This window comes from Zonotrichia leucophrys, chromosome 3 (genome assembly GCF_028769735.1).
Source record: "Zonotrichia leucophrys gambelii isolate GWCS_2022_RI chromosome 3, RI_Zleu_2.0, whole genome shotgun sequence".
Classification (NCBI taxonomy): Eukaryota; Metazoa; Chordata; class Aves; order Passeriformes; family Passerellidae; genus Zonotrichia; species Zonotrichia leucophrys.
Window position 1 is genome coordinate 102,495,415 of NC_088172.1, and position 22,152 is coordinate 102,517,566.

Below are 22,152 nucleotides of genomic sequence, written 5' to 3' on the forward strand. Positions count from 1 at the left end.
ACAACTTGCACTGGCCCTTCAGTGGAGAACCAGGGCTTGAACACTCCATCAGCTTTTGCCTGAGCAGCCTGCAAGGATCAAACCTTGGCTCAAACCTTGGCCCATCCATCTTCCCCAGGTGTGAGGGCAAACATCAGCAAATGGGCTTCCTCCTTTACCAGAAAAATGTGGTTTTTGTCTCACTGGAAACCATATTTTTTCTCCCGGTTTTGTATATGCACAGTCAGATCTTCTTTCTCCTCAACAGTAATTTGATTGAAAGGGGAGCAGTTCTGTGATCTTTGTGACAAAAGGGTTTGGTACATGTCAGTGTGTCTGTCATCCAAACCAGTTCTGTGGTTCCAGTTCACTCCTTTAGCATTTATTAGTAACCAGGAGGGTTCCTTGGCCAGCTGGGATGTCCTTAGGTTTTAGTGTGGCTCAAGGAGTTCACTTCTTCCTGTCAAGGGAATAAGGTGAAGTTCCTGTCAGGGAGGCAGAATTGGTCCTGCTCACTTGGATTTTGTAGAGCTGCCTGCAGAAATCCCCCCTGAAGGTTGCTGATGTCAGCTCAGCAGCTCTTTAGAGCTTGGTTGTTGCCAATCACAGGTTATGGTACCAGAGTCTGGGCACAGGGACACCTTTGATTTCTTCCTCTTGGAAGGAGCATGAGGGAATTCTGCAAAGTCCTTCTGGTGTGTGTGGGAAGTGAAGTGGCAGAGTGAGCATGGTCCTGGGGCAGGGACCAACATCCTCCTTCCAATGCACAGGGAGAGCAAGGTGGGGTGTTAGAGGAATTGGGATGAAATTTTCTTTGTGCTGGTCAGAGGCCCCTGAAAAGGGAACTGGGCTGGTGCCTGCCCTTGGTGGGTGCTGCTGCTGCCTGAGACACACAGGGGTGGCTGCACAGATCCTTTGGGAGGCTCCACCTGGCTCCCAGCCTGGAGCCAGTGCTGAACCATCCATCCATCCATCCATCCATCCATCCATCCATCCATCCATCCATCCATCCATCCATCCATCCATCCATCCATCCATCCATCCATCCAGTCCCTGTTCTGCTCTGTTACAGCAGGATGGGGTCAGTGCAGCCCACTCAGCCAAATTCTGTTTGCACATCTCTTCTGGAGGGAGGCAGGTGTTGATTCATTGTTATTGCCTTGAAAATGGACATGAGAATTACTCAATGATGATAAGGTAGCAACCAATAAAAATACCTTTGTTGGAAATGAAGATTGAGGATTTCACCCTCTAAGGCTTTCATAAATAAGGTTGCCATGCAGAAAAATAAGTCTTGCTAGTGTCTGTTTCATAGGTGAAGAAATTACAGAGCACTGAGAGCTGAGATTCTGTTTGAGCTCCTGCTTGTGACACACACATGGGGAACTGCTGAAGGACTTTGTGTCCATGTGGGAGTTTGACCCTTGCGATGCTGCCAAGGGCAGGAGGGGCTGCAGAGCTTTGCTCAGCGAGCCTCAGGCACAAAAGCATCTGGCTCAGCTCAAACCTGCATGTTGCAGTTCCTTAACAATAAGTAAATAAAAAAAATTTCTAACCCCAAAAAGGGAAATAGGAACAGCAAATCCTTTTTGGAGCAGCACCTGCCCCTTTCTCTGTTTTGCTCAGCTTGTTGTTGTGTGAATCACTCTTCTGCACCCAGCAAATAAACAGCACGTGCTGCAATGTGCTGGAGAAGCCTTTGGATTTATCCTTTCAAATAGCAGTAGAATATTGTGCCACCTCATTTAACCTGTGCTGAATGCTGCATGAGATCCCAGAAAAGTTATTCAGCAATAATTTTAAATCCCCTCCCTGAGAAGAAAGGGAAAAAAAATGAAAAAAGCACAGGACTGTACAGTTGGAGCCTGTAGTTGCAATAAAATCCAGGAAAAGGTTATTTTACCTGAATTTATCGCTTAGCAACCAAGAATCCACCTCCTGAGATTGCCTTTCCTGGGTTACCAAGTAACTGCCTGTGACAATTACCAAACAGCTGTCCCAGGAATCTACATAGCCTTTAACCCCCGTCAGCTGAAGGATGGGCTGATGACAGCCAACAAACAATAGAAACACACCCTAATATTTTATTTAAGAGCTGAGGGAAGCCACAGCTGTATGGATCGTGCAGCCAGCTGGATTTAACTGCTTCAAACTGCGTGGCCTCACTTCAGGAAACTGCTCTGTGGGTTTAAAGATGCATTTGGGTCTTCATCCTCCAAACTTTGGGTCAAATCATTGAGTGCAAACTCTCAAGACAGGGTTTGCTGTTGTGCAGGAGTGGGAAGTGGCTAATTAGAGAGTATGACAGTGATTTGCAAATTTTTCTTATGAATTAATTGAGTTCATCTTGAGTTTTTCTGGATGCAACTGCTGCATTGATTATCAGCGAGAGGGAGAGCATTAATATATCCAAGTGATAAAGGAGTGATTGAGAATGGGGGGAAAAGCATGATCAAGGCTGGTAAAATAAAAGTAGTGAGAAAAGAATACTGAGCTTCTTGATAATGAGCTGGATTCTGTCTGGGGGTGGTATCCCAAAGGAAACCAGGGAAACTCCCATGCACAATGTATGGAAGTGAGCTGGAAACAGAGTCTTGCCCTGGAAATGTTTGATACATTGACTTGGGTGTCTGACTTGAGCTGTGCCAATTGTGCTTTTTTCCTCCCTTCTTCCACTTTCTGTATTTGAAAACAAAGTCACAAATTTTGTTAACAGAGTTGCAAAGAGCAGCAGCAACAATTTACAAGCACAACATTTTCCGTCACTGCTTCAGATGCCCCTGGCCTGGAGAGCTTTAGGGCTGTGCCTTCTCCTGCGAGTTCTGAGTGGCTCCTTTTAGTTTAAAATAGAAACAGGAAGAAGGGCTTTGGAAGTTAAGGGCCCTGTTCACATTTCCAAATCCCAGGCATGGACCTGGCTGATGGCAGCAGCTCCTTTCTCCCTGGGAGGGAGCACTGGGAAATCAGCTGTCCTGCTCCTGCAGCTTTTCTGTAGCATCTCCTATTGAGATAGCAGAAATTGCTCTGCTACACGATTTTTTTCTTTCTTTTTTCTTCTTTCTTTTCTTTTTCCCTGGCTTGTTCTGTGTGCCACAATAGTAAGAAGTGGCTCAGAAAAGTCTCCACCACCTTTCCACTGGCAGCAAGTTCACAAGGAATTTTTTCCCCAGCCACTTGTGGCCAGAAACCACCTCCTTGGCACTGGAGGATTCTTTAACCACCTGGGCAAATCCAACTGCATTCAGTTGGCTCCCTCTGCTTTTTCTACATAATTTTAAAAGCAAAATTGGTAACATTTACCTTTTCTGCACACAAGTGTAATAACTTTTCAGGCACTCAGGCTGTAGAGGAATTTCTGGCTCCTGAAAAAGGTTAAAACCCCCACAGCCACATGAGCATCATTTCCACTGCTAAAGTGACATCTCTCATGGATGGCAGTGTCCCCCTGCACATCCAAACAGCTTCCAGTGAGTCCCTGCAGGAGGGAATTGCAGAGGACAGGGACTCACCTGCAGGGACAGCACAACCTGTGCAATGGGCTGTCAGCAGCAACACCTTTTCCTTAGAACTGAAATGAAACCTTTTTGAGTCACCAGCAATGTGTGATTGCTTAGAAAATGAGCAAAGACCTTGGAAATACTTATTTAAAAAAACTTGAAGCATAATTTCATGTGAACATTAATGTTGTCATTGCTATCACTGCAATGCCTGTCCATGTCTGCTGGGGAGGTTTGACCAGGCTGGGAACTCTGTTATGAGATGTCTGAGGGAAGCAGCTCCATGGCCATAAGGAACTGATTTTTTGGGGAGAACAGAACTGTCTCCAGGTTGTCACTGCCTGGAGATGGTTCCTTTGCTTAGTACCAAAGGGGCTTCCACTCCTGAGCTGGGTGTTGGCTTATTTGGGTAGGAAGGGAAGGGTAAGAGATCACAGGAACCCTTCCTTGCACCCCATCCTGCTGATCTTTTGTGTCCATGTGGAATTTGGTACAGGGAGGCTGTGCTGGGGCATCGGTTCTGTCTCTGATGACAGATGATGCTTGTCCTGTTTTCTGGCTGGAAGTTGGTTGGTTACGTTGACAGATGTTGCAATGATTCCTTTGGCAATGTTCTGTTGTGCTGACTGTTCAAACGGGAAATTCATCTTTTAGTATTTGCACATGTTAAATGTTTGTTTTAGTAGGAATTGGTCTGACAGCAGACTGGTCAAACTGTGTGTTTTTGAAGCAGCAAACTCAAATTCTCAAAATCCCTGTTGGGGTTTGGAGCCCTGCTCCCTGAATTCCTACAGGACTGACTTTTGAGGAAAGGAGACTTGAGCTCCAGGTTGCTGCTGTGCCACTCTTGGGGTGCCTGTGAGTTCTTGGTGCCCCTGGGTCCAAACCATCCCCTGGCGTGGCATTTGCAAGGTTTGTGTGGCAGAGCCTGGGCTGGCTTTGGGTTCCCTTCAGTTTCTGCAGAGTTGGTTGCTGAGCTGGCCTCGTGTCTGTGACAAGGGAAGAGCAGAGTGGCTGTGGCTGCTCAGCAGCACAGCAAGAAATGCTTCCCTCCACACCAAAACCAGCTGGAGAACCTGATCTGAAAAGCTGAATTTCCATCTGAATCTCTGCCTGGTTGATCCCATTTCAGGTGACTGCTTTTTGACCTTGGCAGGCAAGTTCTTCAAAGGACAACTTGCTACTGCTGGTGTGATTTTTTGCTTCTTAAATTTTCATTAAGCAAAATTCTATGAATTATTTATTTGAGGGATAACAGTGTTTCCTGTGTGCTTGGCCCCTGGCCAAGATCTGCTGTGTTGTCCTTCAAGAAAAGCTCATCAGACATCAGAAATTACAATGTTCACTTCTGTAAGTGTGGTACCAAGCACATTATAGGATGCAGCTCTGTAGAGACTTCTGGTACATGTGTGGGGCAAAGGCTTAATCAGGCCCAACCCTCCCAGGCCCCTCCTCTGTCATGAAGCAGGTGAGAAACAAGAGGCTCCAAGCCACATGTGAACGTTGCTTTGTGTCTTGATGGCCTTTTGGAAATGCTTCAGAGCTATTTTGGGTAATGGAGGTGGAAAAAGGCTTTGTGGCAAGGCTGGCAGATGCATTTCTGAGAAACACATTTGGTTCCTCAGGGTTATTTTTGTGTCCTTTGTCAGGACAGAGCTCAAGTGGAGGAGAGCTTGCTCAGGTGAGGCTGATGAGAACTCACTGATGCATTTGCACACAATTCCATGAACCATGTGTGCATATATGGCAAAAATGTTTTCTGATGTCTTCTTACACAAAATAAACACCACTCCTGAGTTTCTGAGGAAATCAGAGCAGTGAGGTAGCAAAGGGATCCTTGAAAATGTTACACCTGCAAGAAGGGAGAAGAATCCTTGAGAGCCCAGTGCTGATCAGCACTGAGGAAATAAAGGAAATCCAGTGAAGTATACCCTTCAAAACCTGACATTTGGGTCTCCTGGTGTTCACAGTGATGTTATCAGTTTGGAACTTGCACTGATTGTTCACCAATTAGTTGCATTTTGAACACGTGTGATTTTTGAAGGTTTAGTGCCATGCATGTTTTGATGGGTTACTGATCCCCAGGACTTTAGATGCTATCTTTTTATCTTGATTTATGGTTTTTCTTCTCAAATTCACCCATCCTAATCCCTGAGTAACAGCATTGGTTCTGGAAGGGGCACACTTTTTCCAAAAGAAATTCAGAAGTGTTTTTATGTATGTTGGGTGAAAGTGCAGTGCAGGAAGAGGCACTGTCTTTTAACAAAGTTTGGTTTTAAGCACGAAATAATCAGGATTTGGATGTTACTAAAGTGACATTTTTTGTGGAAAGGAACTGGATTTATAAAAATGAACCAACTCTTCAGCCAGACCTGTTATGAATTGCAAAAGCAGCTGGGAGATTTGGCTGAAAAATCAAGGTTGGGGTTTTTTTCTTCATCAGAGTTTGTAAGATATTTGGAGGGACACAGCATTTATTTCTTATTTCTCTGAGTTTCAGGCCAGGTCTTGGAAAAACCCATCTGACAGTGAGTTTGTTTGTATATTTTACATTTTTTCCCTAAGTATGCTAGGCTCATTAGCAAGCCTTGGAGAAGGCATGCTTTGTTAAAGTGAGTATGGAAAACAAGATACTAAGGGCTCAAATGTGTCTCCAGAATATAAATAAGCACAGCTTCCCTTGGAGCAGCTTCTGACCACAGCTATACTGGGAGCCTTGTTCCAGGGAGAGCCATGAATGTGAGTTTGCTCGGAAATGCTGCACCTTCAACAAATTTCCTCACTGTGCTGCCTGAGTTCCTGGCTCTGGGAGGTGCCATCCCTGCAGAGGGGCATGCACAGCATCCTGGCTGTGCCTCAGGAGGTGCCACAGGGGCTGCAGGGCATGCACAGCATCCTGGCTGTGCCTCTGGGAGGTGCCACAGGGGCTGCAGGGCATGCACAGCATCCTGGCTGTGCCTCAGGAGGTGCCACAGGGGCTGCAGGGCATGCACAGCATCCTGGCTGTGCCTCTGGGAGGTGCCTGAGGGGCTGCAGGGCATGCACAGCATCCTGGAGGCTCATGGGGAGTTGCACAGGGGGTGTCAGGGCTGTCCCAAATCCCGCGGTTCCCTGGCTGCCCCGGTGGTGAGCAGGCACTGAGTAGTCCGTCACTGCCTGTGGGCTCTCTGGAAAAGCTTCCTCTTCCTGTGGATCAAGGGAAACCAAAGAATTTGTTTGGTTGTGGTTTTGCCTCCAGCCCCCCTGCACCCACCAAGGACGTGGCAGTCACAGCTCAACACCTTAACTCTGCTTTGCTCCATCCACCACTCACTGTGTAAATATTACAGGATCAGCTCCAGTGTGCTCACCAAAGAGGGCACAGCTCCAAACCATGCTTCAAAAGATTAAATGAAATAAGAAAAAAATGTCTGTTGCACTGGGTGAAGCGTCTTCAGCTGAGCATCTGAATTTTTATGGTCATTTTTTAATGAAAAGATGGGATTTGAGAAGTTTGTGTGTATGAAATGTGTGGGAGCGCTGCTTAACCAGTTGGCACAAGGTGGATGTATCCTCTTTAGACATAATTTATACTTCCCTGTTAAGCCAAAGTCATTCTATTCACTGTCATTATCCTAAGCTGGGTCCTTTGATGATCTCATAATTCCAAAATTACAATAGCCAAATAAGCCTTGATTAAAGCAGTCCCTGTTTTCAAGCCAAGCATATGTTAACACTGGAGAATAAACAGTGGAGCTGCAGTGGTACTGGAGAACTTGGAATATCCTGAATTCCTTGAGTTTCCTGAGGCAGGCTGTAAAATTTTACATTTGAAACATGTTCTGGAGCTGAAGTCTCCTCAAAGGATAATATTTATCTGGTTCTTGAATTTTATACCAGCAGAGTGTTTATATGAGCCCGGGCATGACACCAGGTGACACTTTTTAGATCCCTGAAATGTCTGAGGCTGCTGTGGTACCATGTGGCAAACCCTGTGAAATAATTCTGATGAATCTCTGTTCTGGCTGTAAGTGGTTTTTGCTGTAACCCATCTGTGCTAGCAGAAACATCTTTATCTTCAGAGAATGTTTATTTTTGTCAGGTTCTTCAGCTTTCCCTGCTACTCTTTATCTGAGATCACCTTTTGGAGTGTTGCTCTGGAGATAACTATATTCCATTTATGCTCTTAAAAGGCCACTTAGATGAATGCTAAAAACTCTGCTTTAGGGCAGCAATTTGACATGGTGGGAAATGATGCCTTTTTTAATATTCTCCATACCCTGTTTTGTGGGGCAAAACTCCATTTATCTCAGTAGAGCTCCACAGCAGCCCATTAACCTTGCCCAGCACGTGCAGTTTTCCCTCACGAGGTGCAGTGTCACCTCCCTGGTGCTGCAGCAGTGCATGGCTCTGTCACTTGGTGGGATTTACTGGAGGAGCAATCCTCTTCCAGCTGGAGGAGATGGCAAGGAGGAAAATATTTTCCCATCTGGGCAGACTTGAGAGCAGCTCTGGAGCTGTTAAAGCTGGGCTGTTAACAGTGTCATTTAACAAACTGCAGCAGGAGGACTCTCTGGAGCTCTGGGACCTGCAGAATTTACCTTCCACTTCCCTCTCACATCCTCTCTGGCTGGAGCCAGAGCAAAGGGAAGTGTTTTCAGAGCACAGGGAGCAAATGCTGCTCAGTGAGCAGGTAGGAGGAGGAGCAGTGTGCTGCAATATCTGCTCAAGCATTTAGGGAACCCTTGAAGTATTTGATTAAAGCTTCTTGTAGTCAGCAAAGCTCCTGGTGAAGGCACGTGCAGCAAATCATTCATTACTTCTGGGCTTTGCTGCATCTTTCCCTGGATAACTCCAGACCAGCATTTCTGGGATAAGCAAATTTCCCAGTTAGCTGTCAGCTCTATGACTTACACCACTCCCACCCTTCACTGAGGCACTGGTGACTTTATTTTCCTATCCAGATAATAAATTAATAATTCTTACTATCTTTAAATGTGGGTACTGAATTCAGGGGATTTGCCCAAGTGTCCAGAGAGGCAGGAGCCTGGATCTCATAGCACTGACTCAGTGCTGAGCAGGAGCAGCTCAGGTGACCCCAGCAGTGTGTGACCCATCCTGTGGCCTCAGGGCCACTCTGGAGGGTGGCACAGGGACCCCTGGTCATTCCTCATGTCACTGGGCCCTTCTGCAGAGGCCTCTCATGGAAAGCTGCAGGTGAATTCCCTGGCTCTGTTCATTAATGATAGCCCAGGTTTATTTTCTCCTTTGTCTTGTGTCACTAATCAAGCAGTAATTGAATTAGCTGGAAAGAAGGATAAGATAAATTACAAGGAAGAATTAACTGTGTGCACCTGAGGTCAGAAAGCTTCTAGAAAATTCCAGGTGAGAATTGGCTGGACTATAAATGAGATTTAGCAGGAGAATGCCAGATTCTCTGGAGAATCAAGATGCAGAAGTGCATATTACAAATCAGCTGTGAAAACCCAGAGGTGTCTCCAACTCTTTGGGCAATCCCTTTCTGCTTTATGTGGGGAAGCAAAGGATTGCACTTACATTCTTTCCAACTGCTGTATTTGATGGAGGGAATTTCCCTGAAATTTATCTTCTCATTCTTGTGCGAACAGACTCTGCCAGAAAGATATTTTCCCTTCTCTGTTAATATTAAGGTGGTAAATTGTCTGTCCCTGTGTTAACTCACTGGCCTTCCTTTTTTTTCCCCCTCTGCTTAGTCTGTAGTTAAAGTTCATCTTTCCTGAAAACCATATGTTGGATTAAAGACAGGTTATTATTTTCATGCATTGTAATACACTCTATTACCTTCTCCATGTAAAAATAATTATTATTCCATGTGTCACTGTGAATAAATTTAGGATTCTTTAGGTCTTCTCTAGCAAGAGCTGATTTCTGACTCACTGGGCTCATTCTATTTTTATGTCAGAATCAGCCAAATAGAAACATCTTAATTTTTTAAAAGGCTTTTAAAAATATGAAAAATTCATGTTAAAAATAAATAGAAAATTAGGCAATTCAGGAAAATATTAAGGTAATGGCAGCAAATTATTTAATACATTGAAACCCCTTAAATAAATGTAATGAAGTTGCAATATAGAGAGAAATTGCAGTCTTAAACACTAAAGCAGACAAAGGCAGCAGTTTATAGACTTGTATTTGCTCTTTTGAAACAAAGGTTGCAATTAGGTGACTTTTGTGGGTTTATGAACTTAGCTTTTTGCAGCAAGTTTAATCTGATTATCCTGACTCCATAGCAAGGGCTGCATTCGATCAGTTCCCTTGATTGTTAATGTTCTCTTCCCATCAAACCTCAGCTGTGGCTGTATTAAATAAAAATACAGAAACTGGTATGGTAACCTCACCATCTGCTCTGCAGCTTTGGTTTTTGTTCTGGAGTTGGGGTAGAAATACATCACTGGAAATCGTGGGTTAAGTCGCTGAAATTAGATGGGACCCCTGCAGGCTAATCCATAGGAACCAGCCAATTCTTTAGAGTTTTCTGTGTTTGATTAGTTGTACTGTAATTAAAGAAATTACCAATAGTCTTCTGTCTGGAAGTGATTAACCCACCAAGTGCTCATACCTATATTCTCTAAGCATCCTCAAATAATATAAGGCTTCATTCATGTTCCTTAATAAGGAAACAAATGAAAATTGTCTCCAGCCTTAATTCTGTGGCTTGTGTGTGACAAGCTGTTCTGCCTTGTGCTCACTGATGGCTGTTCAGTTGTTTGTGATTATGCTGCATTTTAATTACAGAGCTGAAATGCTGTTTGTAGAAATGGAACGTGATTCTCAGCACAGCCATGACCCACGGAGGGAGAGGAATCAGATAAGGATGGGAACCACCTGAGCAAACAAAACCTGGCACACTGACCCTGCACACTCGTGGGGATGGGGGTGAGATTGCTTGAATTGTGCCCAAATTCCTCCTGGCCTCTGCAGCATCAGAGTTTTCATTCATTGAGGGACAACAAGGAACAAAACCTGGGGGGTTTGTTTGTCCCTGCAGGGATAAAGCCCAGCAACCTTTGCACATTCTGGGAGAACTCCTCTCCTTTGCTCCAGAAAGGGGCAAAAGAAGAAGAGCCAATAAAGCAGTTTTGCCTTGTCTGTTCTGGGAATATTCCTGGGTGTGTTTCCACACTAAATGAATTTTTACATTGGCTGGAGCATGGGCTGTGCCATGCACATAGAGAGGGAGGCACAGATACCTCCTGTGACATTCCCACATAGATACCTCCTGTGACATTCCTACAGGCTGTCATTTAACTCTTCCTACGCATAAAATGTGGATAAAACCAAGATAGCCTCTCCAAAACATGCAAATTAATACAACTTCCTTAAAATTGGTAGCATAGTATGTCGCAGATTGATAAATAATCCATACAAAATTTCAAGAGTTTCTATGAGACCACAAAAAAATAAAAATCACTGTACAAAATTCCTGAATTATAAATTCTGTAATTGAAATTTCGTCTTTTGGTTCACTATCAATTGTGTGGTTCTCACAGCAGCTTTTCAGTGGTTCCTTAAAAGGGATTATTCTCATGGAATATTTTTTTACCTTTAAAATCACTCCAGTTTTCAGTCTGAACTTGTATCCATGTTGTCATTGATGTCTCAGCTGGATATTGCAGGAGAGAGACACTGCATTGGGAAAGCTTTGAAGAGAAGCATTTCCTAAGCCAAGGTTTTTATCTGCAGCATTGCACAGCACAAAAACTTGTGCATAGACCAGTTTAATTTGACAAATAGGGATATAAATGCTATGGGAGGTTTGGATGGACTTTTAATATTAAGGAAGAAAACAGACATGAATCAGGTCCTGGTTTTCACCTGTGCTGAATCCCAAATCTATTGATGCATCCCCTTAATTTTCATGGATTTCTAACAGAGCTCAGCTCCTCCATAACCATTTGCTGAGATGCATTTTGGTTGAGTTCATCAGAGTTTGTGTTATTCTCTAATATGATGTATGTAATGGGATTTTACAGGAAATAGAATTTATGGCTTCATTTCCTGTGCCATGCAAATGGAAGTTCTGTGTGATTCATACAGAAAAATCTGCTTAGGCAGCATTTGGCATGGGCTGCTGCTTGCCCTCAGGCTGCAGAAAGAAGTGGGAGATTGGCAAATCAGACAGGTACATTTGTGTGGGAAATGTCACATTCTGTCCCTCCCCTCAGGGCTGCACTCACTGAGGGGTCAGAGGGAGCCAGGATCTTGTGGGATCCTGCCAGGTGGACACGAGCATTTTGCATTTGCTGGGCTTTTGGACAGCATGTATTCACTGAGAAATGAGGATATCAGGGATGCTGTGGAAATAACCTGACTTTCTGTGGGCTGTGAAGCCACGGGGATGCCAAAATGGGATGGTCTGGTTTGCACCACTGAGCCTTTTTTGTGACAATCCAGTGGCACCGAGTGCCCCCAGACCCTGGAGAGTGGAAAGCAGAAATCAGGGATGGAGGGAAGTTTCCTGCTGGGTCTGAGGTGGAAAAGGGCAGTTTAGAGTTTTTTCCAAAACCTCTCAATTCATGGCAAGGCAGTGGAGGCATTTCTGCCTAGAAATATAAAATGTAGAGGGGTTGTTGCTTGTCCCATCTCACACGAAGTGGGAGCTAGGGAAGATCCCCAGCCTCCAAAACAAACTCCTCATCTTTGCTTTGCTCTGTTTTGCCGCCTTTGGTTGAAAATCCTCGGCAGGGAGAAGCTCTCACCATGAATGACACCGTGCTTAGAACAGCCTGTCTTCATCATGGCTGGTACTTCTAGGAATTGCTGCTTTTCCAAGGGAATCCACATCATGGAGAAATAATAATACTCATCCTTACTGAATGTCCTTTCCAACATTGCAGGGACTAAATGGAAATAGAGAATAAAGCTACTTTTCTGGTTCTAAAAATAATTCTTCTGGGTCATGTGGAAAATCATCGTGGTGGTTATTTGTGGGAGTTCAAATGTTCAGTTGTTCTGCTTTCCTTTTTCTAGGAATTGCTGCATGGCTGAGTGTCAGCCTCTAAAATTCTCAAAAAGCTCATGAAAAGAGCTGCTCTGTTTCCTTTGGAAAAACTGGATGGCAGTGGAAGGAGAGAAAAAAAAGTGTTAGAATGTTTCAGCTTTACTGGGATTTGGAAATAGAGTTTAGGATTTATCTGTTTGTGTCACAACTCAAATGGGACAAGAAATTAATTTGGGGATAGAATTAATTATTTTTAATGTATTCCACCTGTAGGACTGCTCAGAGGTGGAATGTCAGTGGAAAATCATGAGGTTTTCCTTGAGAAAAAATGCCATTCATCAAAGTTTGGTAGTGTGCAAGAAAGGAAGGTAATGGAGCACCTTCAAAGTTAACAAATACTTGTTTCTCATTCTAGAGTTGAGAGTTTCCTGCTTTTAAGTTGTCCTGATGTCACTCTTGAAATGACTGTTAAAACTAAGCTGTGAGTTCATTGCATTTATTTTATATTCTGGGTTGTAATGAAATAGAACTGACTTTGCTTCAGTGTGAAATTTTTAAATAATATAATATTAAGTTGAGGAAGGGCTGTCGGATGTGCTGAACCATGGGGGCACAGCCACCAGGGAGAGTCTGGGTGGGCCCTGGGGACAGGGTAAAGTTTGCCTGAAAAAGTGATGGGTTTCCTGAAAGCTGCTGGCAAGGGCAGGATGCTGAGGCAGCAGGACTGCTGACCAGCAATTCCTGCACTCTTAACTGCTTGCCAAAATGTAATAAATTTTTTTTATAGTCAAAGGTTGAAATAGGAAAAAAAAAAAAAAAGTGAATCAGTGCCTGTCCAGTGTAGAGCAAGTGGTTGCTAAAGCAGTTGTCAAACCACAGGTCATCAGCTGCACAGTTTGCAGCTCTTTCTCTGGAATAAAAGGAAGTCAGAGCTAAAGAAGCAGCAGAGAGGTTCCTCTGGGCACACCTACACTGTAAAAGGCTACCTTGCTCTTTTTAGCTCATATACCAGCATGTGAATATAAAGATAAATGAATCAATCAGGACAGGAGCTCCAAGCCCTTTGCCCTCTGTAATCTATTTTTTCCAGCACAAAATGTCTTTTTAAGCCAGGGAGTTATCTCATATATGGGAATTCCTGTGTCCTGGTAACAAAAAAGGGAGATGGGACAAAGTTAGCAGGACTATGAATGATAGGAAGCTATATAGCCAGTTTTCATTTTCTCCAGCTCTGTCCCATTTCTTGTGAGTGTCACATGTTAACAGAAGTAGAAAACAATTGGTTCTGTAGCCTGTATGTTGCATTTTTTGTAATCTGTTTGCACGGAAGAGAAAACTCTGATGTTCCTGTAAAACTTGTTACATCAAATAAGGGAAGAAATCAGCTCACCTGTCAATGCTCATCTTGTTCCCAGCACAAACATTTCATCCCATGCTCTTTGCTGTGTGCTGTGCAGGGATGAGGGAGGGGGACACCACAGCACTGCTCGTTTGGAGAAGAATCTGTTGTACAAAAATTGGAGGGATCTTAGCTTCAAACTTTCTATTTCTTGATACCTGTCAGCTTCAGGAGCACAGCATTCGCTTTTCTGCCTCTTCTCTGTCATGTCAGCAGGCTGAGAGAGGCTGAAATGAGCTGATTGTCTCACTCCTGAGAAAAATCAAGGCACAGCCAACAAATAACAAGCACAGAAATATGAACACCTGACAAGCTTTGTCTTCTGCCTTAATAAACTTCCTTGGCTCTGAGTTCTAGTCTGCCTAGGTACACATTTAGCAACGAGGTTCACAGAGCTGAAAAATGTTTGCACTATGAGATATAACTGCTTATCATGTTATCCAAGCCTGATAATAGATGTGCCACCCTGGGAGCCAGAAGTAAGATCACTTAGTTTTAAGGAAGACTAAATGCTGAAGGGATTTTGGCTTAGTGAAACAGCCATAGGCAGGAAAAAAAATAGGATTTTACCAAAGAAATATGTGAGGGGGAGGGGGGGAGTTTTACTACTGTCTTTTTTCTTGGCTTCTCAAATATATAGAGAGACTGGAGAATAATTACTGAGTAATCTGTAGTGAGAATTGGCTGTGTTCTGCTGCGTTAGATGTGTGTGTGTGCAGCATTTCTTCCGTGTCCTCAGCCACAGCTTTCTGTGGTGCTGCTGGTGAGGATGCTGAGTCCCAGGTGATGAATATTCACCATTCCAGGCATGGCCTTTGTGAAGCTGCTCTCTGAATGAGGCCCAGTCCTGCTAGAGGGGCCCTGGAAACTCAGGAGACCTCGCTTAGGATCTCACTGGGGCCTTGGGCTGACTGCTGGAAATTCTCCTTTCCATGAGCAGTTTAAACCCTGTGGAAAACTCCCACTGACTGTGCAGGGATTATCCATTTGTGGAAAGTTATTTGGAGGGAGGTGCATTCCTCTGTAGGACAGCTGGCAGTGGGTCTGGGCAGTGCTGAGGTCTCAGTGCTGGCTGTGGGGTTTTGTGGGTCCGAGTCTGTCCTGTGCCACGTGCAATGGGAATGCCCTCTGTGACTACAGCTTGTGCTTTCTATTTTAGTCCCATATAAAATGATAATAAAAAAGAAATCAAGGCTTGAGTGCATAGGTGTTTTCAGATATTAGACCCCTTGGGCTATATAATGTTTGTGTCTTTGTGCAATTCTGCTTGAGAAGCACAAACCCAGCATGACCTGTCTTTTGCCAGGACCTTTGGGCTCCCAGGTGAGGAAGTTGCATTATAAATGGAGCAGTGCTTTCATTAATTTTACGAGCATTGTTATTAATTGTGCTCTTTTTCTATTTTAATGCCTTGTAATTTTATTTCTATTTGTTTTATATTTGATCTCATTCATTGGTGTATTTGCAATAATATTCCAATATTTAATCTGAAGGCAAAGTGGAAAAGTCCTCATGCTAATTCATTTAAAGAACATATTATCTGCTGTCTGCTCAACACATTTCCTGTGATGCTTCAGACAGTGAACCCTGTGCTGCTTTTACATTTAAGGGTTTGCTGGTGAAAATACACCTCTCCTGAGGTTATTTAAAATCAGGACCTACATTTCTCACCTCCCCCTGTTGTCTCACATACAGAATCCCATCTGATACTGCTGTGCCAGAAAATGTTAGCAGATAAAGTGCAGAGCAGGTCAGGGTATTCCTAATTCAGATTAATGACCCCATTCCACTGCCTCCTTAGCAGGAAATTAGAAAGTGCTGGGCAGGAGAAAATAGCGATTCATAACGTGGGGCTCTCTGTATTGGCACTTGCACTCATTAAAGCCAAGATATTGTTTTGATATAAAATAATTGAGCCTGACTTATTTATGGGATGTGGCTCATGGAGATTCCTCCAGAAGGCTGCTGGCTCAATGTCTGGATCCCCCTTCCTAAGGGTGAGCTGGCCTTCCCCTGAATTCCTGCTCAGAGGATATGAGGTTCTATGCAGAAGTAAAATTTTTGCCTGGCTGAATGGTCCCAGTTCAGCAGCATTTAACTCCAGTCCAGCATGAAAGTATGGAATTCTCCTTCAGAGAGTAACATCCTCACATGTCACACAGGCATGGAGTAGGAAGGAGCTCTGTGATGTGTCAGGTGAGGCTGGGCAGAGGCCAAGGTGTGTATGAGCTTGGATTTTCAATTGTCAGCACTGGCACTGGTAACCTGCAGCCTGCTGAAATCCTGTGGCAGGTCTGTTAGGTGTCTCTTCTGACTCTGGTTTGGCTTGTAATCTTTAGGGACTCTACTCACTGGATACTCCAAGGTGGCCCCGTGCACAGTCAGTGTTGCCTTGATTGAGCGCTGGGGTCAGAGGTCCCTGCAAAGCCACCCCGTGCACGGGCCCGCCGAGCTCTCTGCCTCTGTGTCATGAAGACAAATGGCATTTTTTAAAATTCTCCCAATGAACTAACATTCATTTTCTGGTGTCTCTTCCTTCTTTATTGCTTCCTAATGAGCTTTTTTGCCATCACCTCTAGCCTCCTGCTTCCCACCCTGCCTTTACACCCTGGCATGGAAGAGAAGCAAATTGAACAAATTAATTAAGTTGGCCTGTCTAATGAAACGGTTTTGGTGACTTCTGGGTTTTTGCCTCTTGCTTTTTACAGGATTCTCCTATAAATCTTTAATGGCCACGATTGCTGGGCTTTTTATCTTCATAGTTGGCAAGAGCATCACATTTTCTTTGTATGGTGTCTCAGACTTAACTGAGAACATTTCATTCTCTGACTATATTTATATTTATATATAGATATATATGTTACATACACGTGTATTTTTACTCTTTATTTTTATATTTATAGTAGCTATTCTGCCTCCTTGTTTATTTTTTTAGCAATGGAATTTTCATAAAAGTACTTTTCAGGAGCTATGTGGAATAGCAGCTGTTTCTTAGGAGAGGGGATCTGTGCTGTTACAGACCACAAAACCTCCTCTTGACCCTGGACTGGTCAGGGTGTATTTTTACTCCTGTTCTTCTCATGCTGCTTTGTTTGCTCTTGGACAAGTCAAGAATGGTTCAGAGTCAAGTGTTAGCTAGATCATTATTTCCTTGCTCTTGCAGATGACACAACTTCTAACACAGCACCACTCTTACCAGATGAAAGTGCCATGGATTCTTTCCAAGGAATATGTGAACAATTTTAAATTCCTCTGCTGACACTGCTTTTACTGAACCTTTCCCCTTCCAGTCTGCACTGTGTTTTCACTTTGAAGTAATAAATACATACAGGCCTTTGGTATCTGCTTACCTTTCCTCATTTTCATTCCACAGCTCATCACTTCATCATACCTGAACAAAGTGATGCTCCTGTGAAGTGCAGCTTGTACAAAACACTGTTCTGGTGTGAAACAGAGCCTGAAACTTCTCTGGTGGTTCATGTAAGGTCTTACATGTCACTTGTTCCAATCCCAGTGGGAGCCTGATTCAGCTGCCAGTGTTGTTACCCTGTAAACTTCAGTGGTGTTATGGCACAATGAGAAATATCAATTTTAAACTCATCCTTCTGTGTAATTCACTTCACATAAGCATGTCCAGGAGGAACAGCATGAGATTTTGTTCCGAGATTACTGTGCAGTGTTTTGCTATTCTGCAACCAGAATGTGTACAGATGGATGATAAACAGGAGGAAATGATCACTTTACACACTTGATACATTGTAGTGAGTACAATGGGTTCATTTCAGTCCCTGGGTGTGCAGTTGCTAATACAGTCTGAGAAGGAACAAAGGAGATCCAGAATGAAACAAAAGCCATCAATTTAGGGTAGTTATGGAGAGAAAGAAATTCTCAAAAATTCTTTCAGCTGCATTCTCTTTCTATCCTTGTGTGTTTTTTATGTGCTCTTGGTGTCTTTATGTGTTCTACTACCCCAGTGTCACAAAGGCCATAACAGCTCCCTGTGGGGAACTTAAAATGGCAGAAAGTGCTGCAGAAGACACGAGCCAGGTCAGGGCTGGCACAGTGTTCACCTCTGGAGTCAGACTTGCTACTTGCAAAGCTGCAGATCACTGGTGGGTTTATTTGTGGTTCTTTTCTTTTAGTTTGAGATACCAGAAAAAGATTATCTACGCTGAGAAGAGTGGCAAGGGTGCCCTCACCTCCAGTGAGATTCTGGACAATTTCGTGAGTCCTTCTGCACTCAGGTTCACTCCAGCTTTTTCTTAGTTGAAGGACCCTCTTCCTGTATGCAATTTCCTGCACTTGAGGCAGTAACAATTCAGCTCTTTTGGGAATTTTGTGAGCAGTTTGCACTCCAAAACTGGCACTAGGACTCAAGAGAGGAAGCACCCAGCAGTGCCTGCTGAGATGGAGGGTACCTCACAGCAGGATGAAGGTGAAATAATTTGTTGAAAGCTGCTGTGCAGGAGTAGTGGCCTGGGAATGATTCAGCCTCCTGGTGCCAGTTCTTCCCACTGCCTCCCAGTCTACAAACAAGGGTGTTTGGCCTCACAAAGGCATAAATTCAGCAAAACCTAGATTTTGTCACCATATAGCTGTCATGGCTCAGGAGGAGCAGTTCCCTAGCTTGTGCTTTGGAAAGGGGCTCTCTAGGTAATGTTGTAGTTTTGTAAGGAATAATCCAATCTCTTTAGATATTTAGGAAGAAGCCAAATAAGGAGGGAGACAAACCAAGATGTGCAAAGGACCAAAAATAGCATGGGGAAAAGAAGCCCTGACAGCTCTGTGCTCAACATGTCTGATGTTTACTCACTCCATGGGAGCTGGCCCTGCAGAGAAGATGTATTTATAGGGATGTGTTCACACGACTTTGCTTTGCACACACTACTGATTTAGATGTCTAATTTAGGAGCACAGGCACCCTCTGTCGTCAGCAGAGCCTGAATGAAGGTCTCTGAGCTACCCCCTGACAGGAGGCACCTTTCTCCAGCGAGTTCAAAGCCACCTGAGGTTCCTAATTTAGGTGCATAAGCCACATGTGCAGTGTGTGAGCCTTGAGTAAACAGCACTCAGGGATTAAGGGCTGGCCCTGGCACTGCTTCCCCCACAGGCAGTGAACTCTTTGGAGATCAGTGTATGGCTAAAGAGAAAGATCACCTTCCTTCCGTGCTGGATGTAGCCAGGTTCATGGGCCTCAGTGACTCGAGGGCAGACACACACTTGCATAGGAGCATGCCCAAAATACCATTTATTCAGTGAGGGAAAAGGGAACTCCCTGCCCTGCACCCAGCTGTGCATGCTCAGCCTCAGGTGGCAGGGCAGGTAGAGGCACAGCCCCTGCAAGCTGCTGCGTGCACAGCTGGCTAAATGGCTGTTATCCTGGCATGAACAGAGCTGCAAAAATAAAAAAGGGAAGAAAACTCCACCCCAAAGCAGCCCTCACCTCTGCAGAAGTGGAGGTTAACAAAGTGAGGACCTGTGAGCCCCTGGCTCCTCCATCTGCCTCAGCCAAGGGCTTTTCCTGTGACCCCGCACAGATTGAGGAGCTCTTGCTGCTTCTCCACCTCTCTGCAATGAGAATGATTTTATTCACAGAAGGTGATGTCACGAGATTGTTGGGAGGGGATGTGACTCAATGTTTGTATAATGCTTTGAAGATGAAGAGTGCTAAGTATTGTTATTTGAGATGGCAACAAAATAAAACAAAATATGTTCAGTGCAGCTGTTCCAGCCAAATCCATTTTCAGTTAATCTTCCAAGCAGGAATTCAAAATCAAAGTAAAAATCCTTGCCAACTGGAACTTTACAGCTTGATGGGAAGGTTAGAAAGAAATTAATTGGGTTTTAAATAGTTGTAACTGTATTGTGATGGAGCGTGGAGTGCTCATCTACTCCTAATTGCCAGTCAGTTTGGAACTGGGAATTAAGGCTCACTCAGGGGAATCTTTTTTCAGGAAAGGAAAATAGTTGGGCTGTCTTGCATGGCACACTGTATAAACTGTCAGAACTCTGAAAACATGTGCTTTTTCCACTTTATGCTGCCTTTTTGCAGTAATGCAAACCAGCAGAAGATGTGGAAAGCAATGAAACTGCCAAATGCCACCACAGAGCTCCTTGGGGGAATTGCTGTCCCCTCCCAGCCTCTGATCCTGCCCCAGTAGGGCCATGGTTCTCCTGGCCCTGGGCAGCCTCTGCCTGGAATAACCTGGGATCAGGTGCTGTGCTGGCCCCTCCACATCTGCTCCTGGTTGCTCATACAGGGGTCCATGACCAGAGGATTTTCCCTGTGGATCAGGGGTGTCAGTAACCTCACAGCACTCACAGTGTGATAGAGCAAATTTGCTCCCCTTTAGCCCCTCTCCCCTCAATTTTGGGAACACAGAATTTCCTGTGCTGAATCAGACTAACGCTTCAGCGTTCCAGCAGCAGCAGCTGACCTAAGACAGATGTGCTTCAAAATTCTTTCTACCTTGTGGCTGATGTTTCAAAATCTGAGAGCAAAAATCTGCTTCCCACAGTGTGCCTATAAAAAGGACACAATACCACCTTCACTTCCCAGGAGCAGTGCTGAGCCTGGACTGTTTGCAAAACACTTTCAAATCCTGGACTTAAATTAGCAAAGGTCAACTATTTTTACCTCCCAAAGACCTGCCCCTTTTAAGGAAATGTACATTTGATTTAGAGTTTTTCCTGATGTTCAAAGGGGACTTGGACGTGTCTCTCAGCCTCTTGTGTTTGATGGGATTTGTGCATGTGAAGCACCTTCATGAGAGGGTTATTCATTACCTCTCACTTTGAGTGAACTCACTGTTTTTCACCCAAACCATCCTGTTTGAGTTTTGCTGTCCTGTGCAGAGGTATGCCTTCACATCTCAGTTTTTGTTTTCTTAATACTTTTGAAGTTGCTTGTTCCTAAAATACGACTCTCAGTAAACATTTCAGCGCTTTAATTTGGCTTAAATTTACGCTTGAGCATTAAAGTTCCAAAATAGTTTTATGAGCAAATAAAAATACGATGGCTCTGAGAGCCTTTCTTTTCAATATCTTTTAGTTATGTTAAACTCTGTACTCAAGTAACTGCCTTATAAACAGCTTTATATTGCACTCCATTGCAAGTCATTGGAACAACATTCTGTAATGGGTTGCAAATGGCATAATATTATGTGCCCTAGTTTCTGCAGCCAGAAGGAACAAGATCATTGGAAAGGTTGGTGATAAAAGTGGACATAAAAAAGATAACCTTAAATCTAAACCTTCTATATCACAAGTAATAGAACAAAGTTAAAAAAACCCCTCATATATTTTTCTTCTCAGAAGCAACATGAGCCAGCTCAATCCTGCTTGCTGAAATACTTTTTTCTTATCATATTCCAAGTAAAAGTTTTATTTCCTTTAAAGCTGTGCTTGCTGTGAGAAAAAAATGATTGCATGAATAATTTTTCCTCACCTTTGGAAAGCTGATTCTCTCTGAGAATCAATTAGCTAGCTGATAGAAAAAAGCCTGGATCGTATATTCTGGAACACTTAGTGGGCAGAGCAGTGTTGAAACACCCGTGGCAAATGTTCCTTACTTGAGGTCTGGCAAAATTAAAAAGTGCAGCAGAGGACTGACATTTTTTCCCCATTCTGCAAATAAACCTGTATAATTAGATGCTTATATTTCTTTCTGAGGTGTAAATCTTTTAGATTTGTATGAACGTTGCCATCAGCTACAAAATGGGAAACAGCAGAAAAGAAGGTCAGTGCTTTTATGGTATTTTGCAAAATCTTGATTGCAGAAATGTCATCAAGTCACTGAAAGATATACATATTTTCCAATTATTATCTTGAAAACCTTGGTGTTTCAAGTGCTTTCTGAAACACATCCAGGAACTTATGTGACCCAGTTCCACATGGTGCATCGTCTTATACCCCTCTCAAAAATAAACCCCAAACCCACCAACAAAATACCTTGCCTGAGAAGTTTTGACAGAAAATACAGCATTGTTAAGTGAGAGACGTGTGTGCCTGCTTTGTGTGGGCAGTGTTTTGGGTGTCAGCTCTTTGGTGATCGTGCATTTTAATTCAGGAAGGGCACAGTGATGTGTGCACTTCACTTGAGCTTGTTCTCCCTTGTAAGCCTAATGAACTTAGCCAGCCCCACAGGCAGAACAAGCCTGTCAGGTCCCTTTGCCAGCAAACTCTGGCACAGATCATTGAGCAGAGTGTGAGATGGCATCACTCAAGAGCGGGAATTGTCCTATCCCATAGAAATCCAGCTACTGGTTTTAGTAAAATTCAGTACTCTAAGGTGGGGCATGGTTTCCTCCTACCTTTCT

At 43.8% G+C, this 22,152-nt stretch overlaps 1 long non-coding RNA gene across 2 annotated transcripts in view; it reads left to right on the forward strand.

Moving 5' to 3' along the window:
* LOC135445051 (uncharacterized) overlaps positions 1 to 19,555 on the forward strand; it is a 60,275-nt gene extending 40,720 nt beyond the window's left edge. Inside the window, exons 1-3 of one of the 2 annotated variants that reach the window (XR_010439442.1) lie at positions 14,230 to 14,313; positions 17,208 to 17,314; positions 17,977 to 19,536. This is a non-coding gene — a long non-coding RNA (uncharacterized LOC135445051). Of the gene's footprint in view, positions 1 to 14,229; positions 14,314 to 17,207; positions 17,315 to 17,976 lie in introns of those variants that run through there. The other variant, XR_010439441.1, reaches the window with a different exon arrangement.
* The last annotated feature ends 2,597 nt before the right edge of the window (positions 19,556 to 22,152 follow it).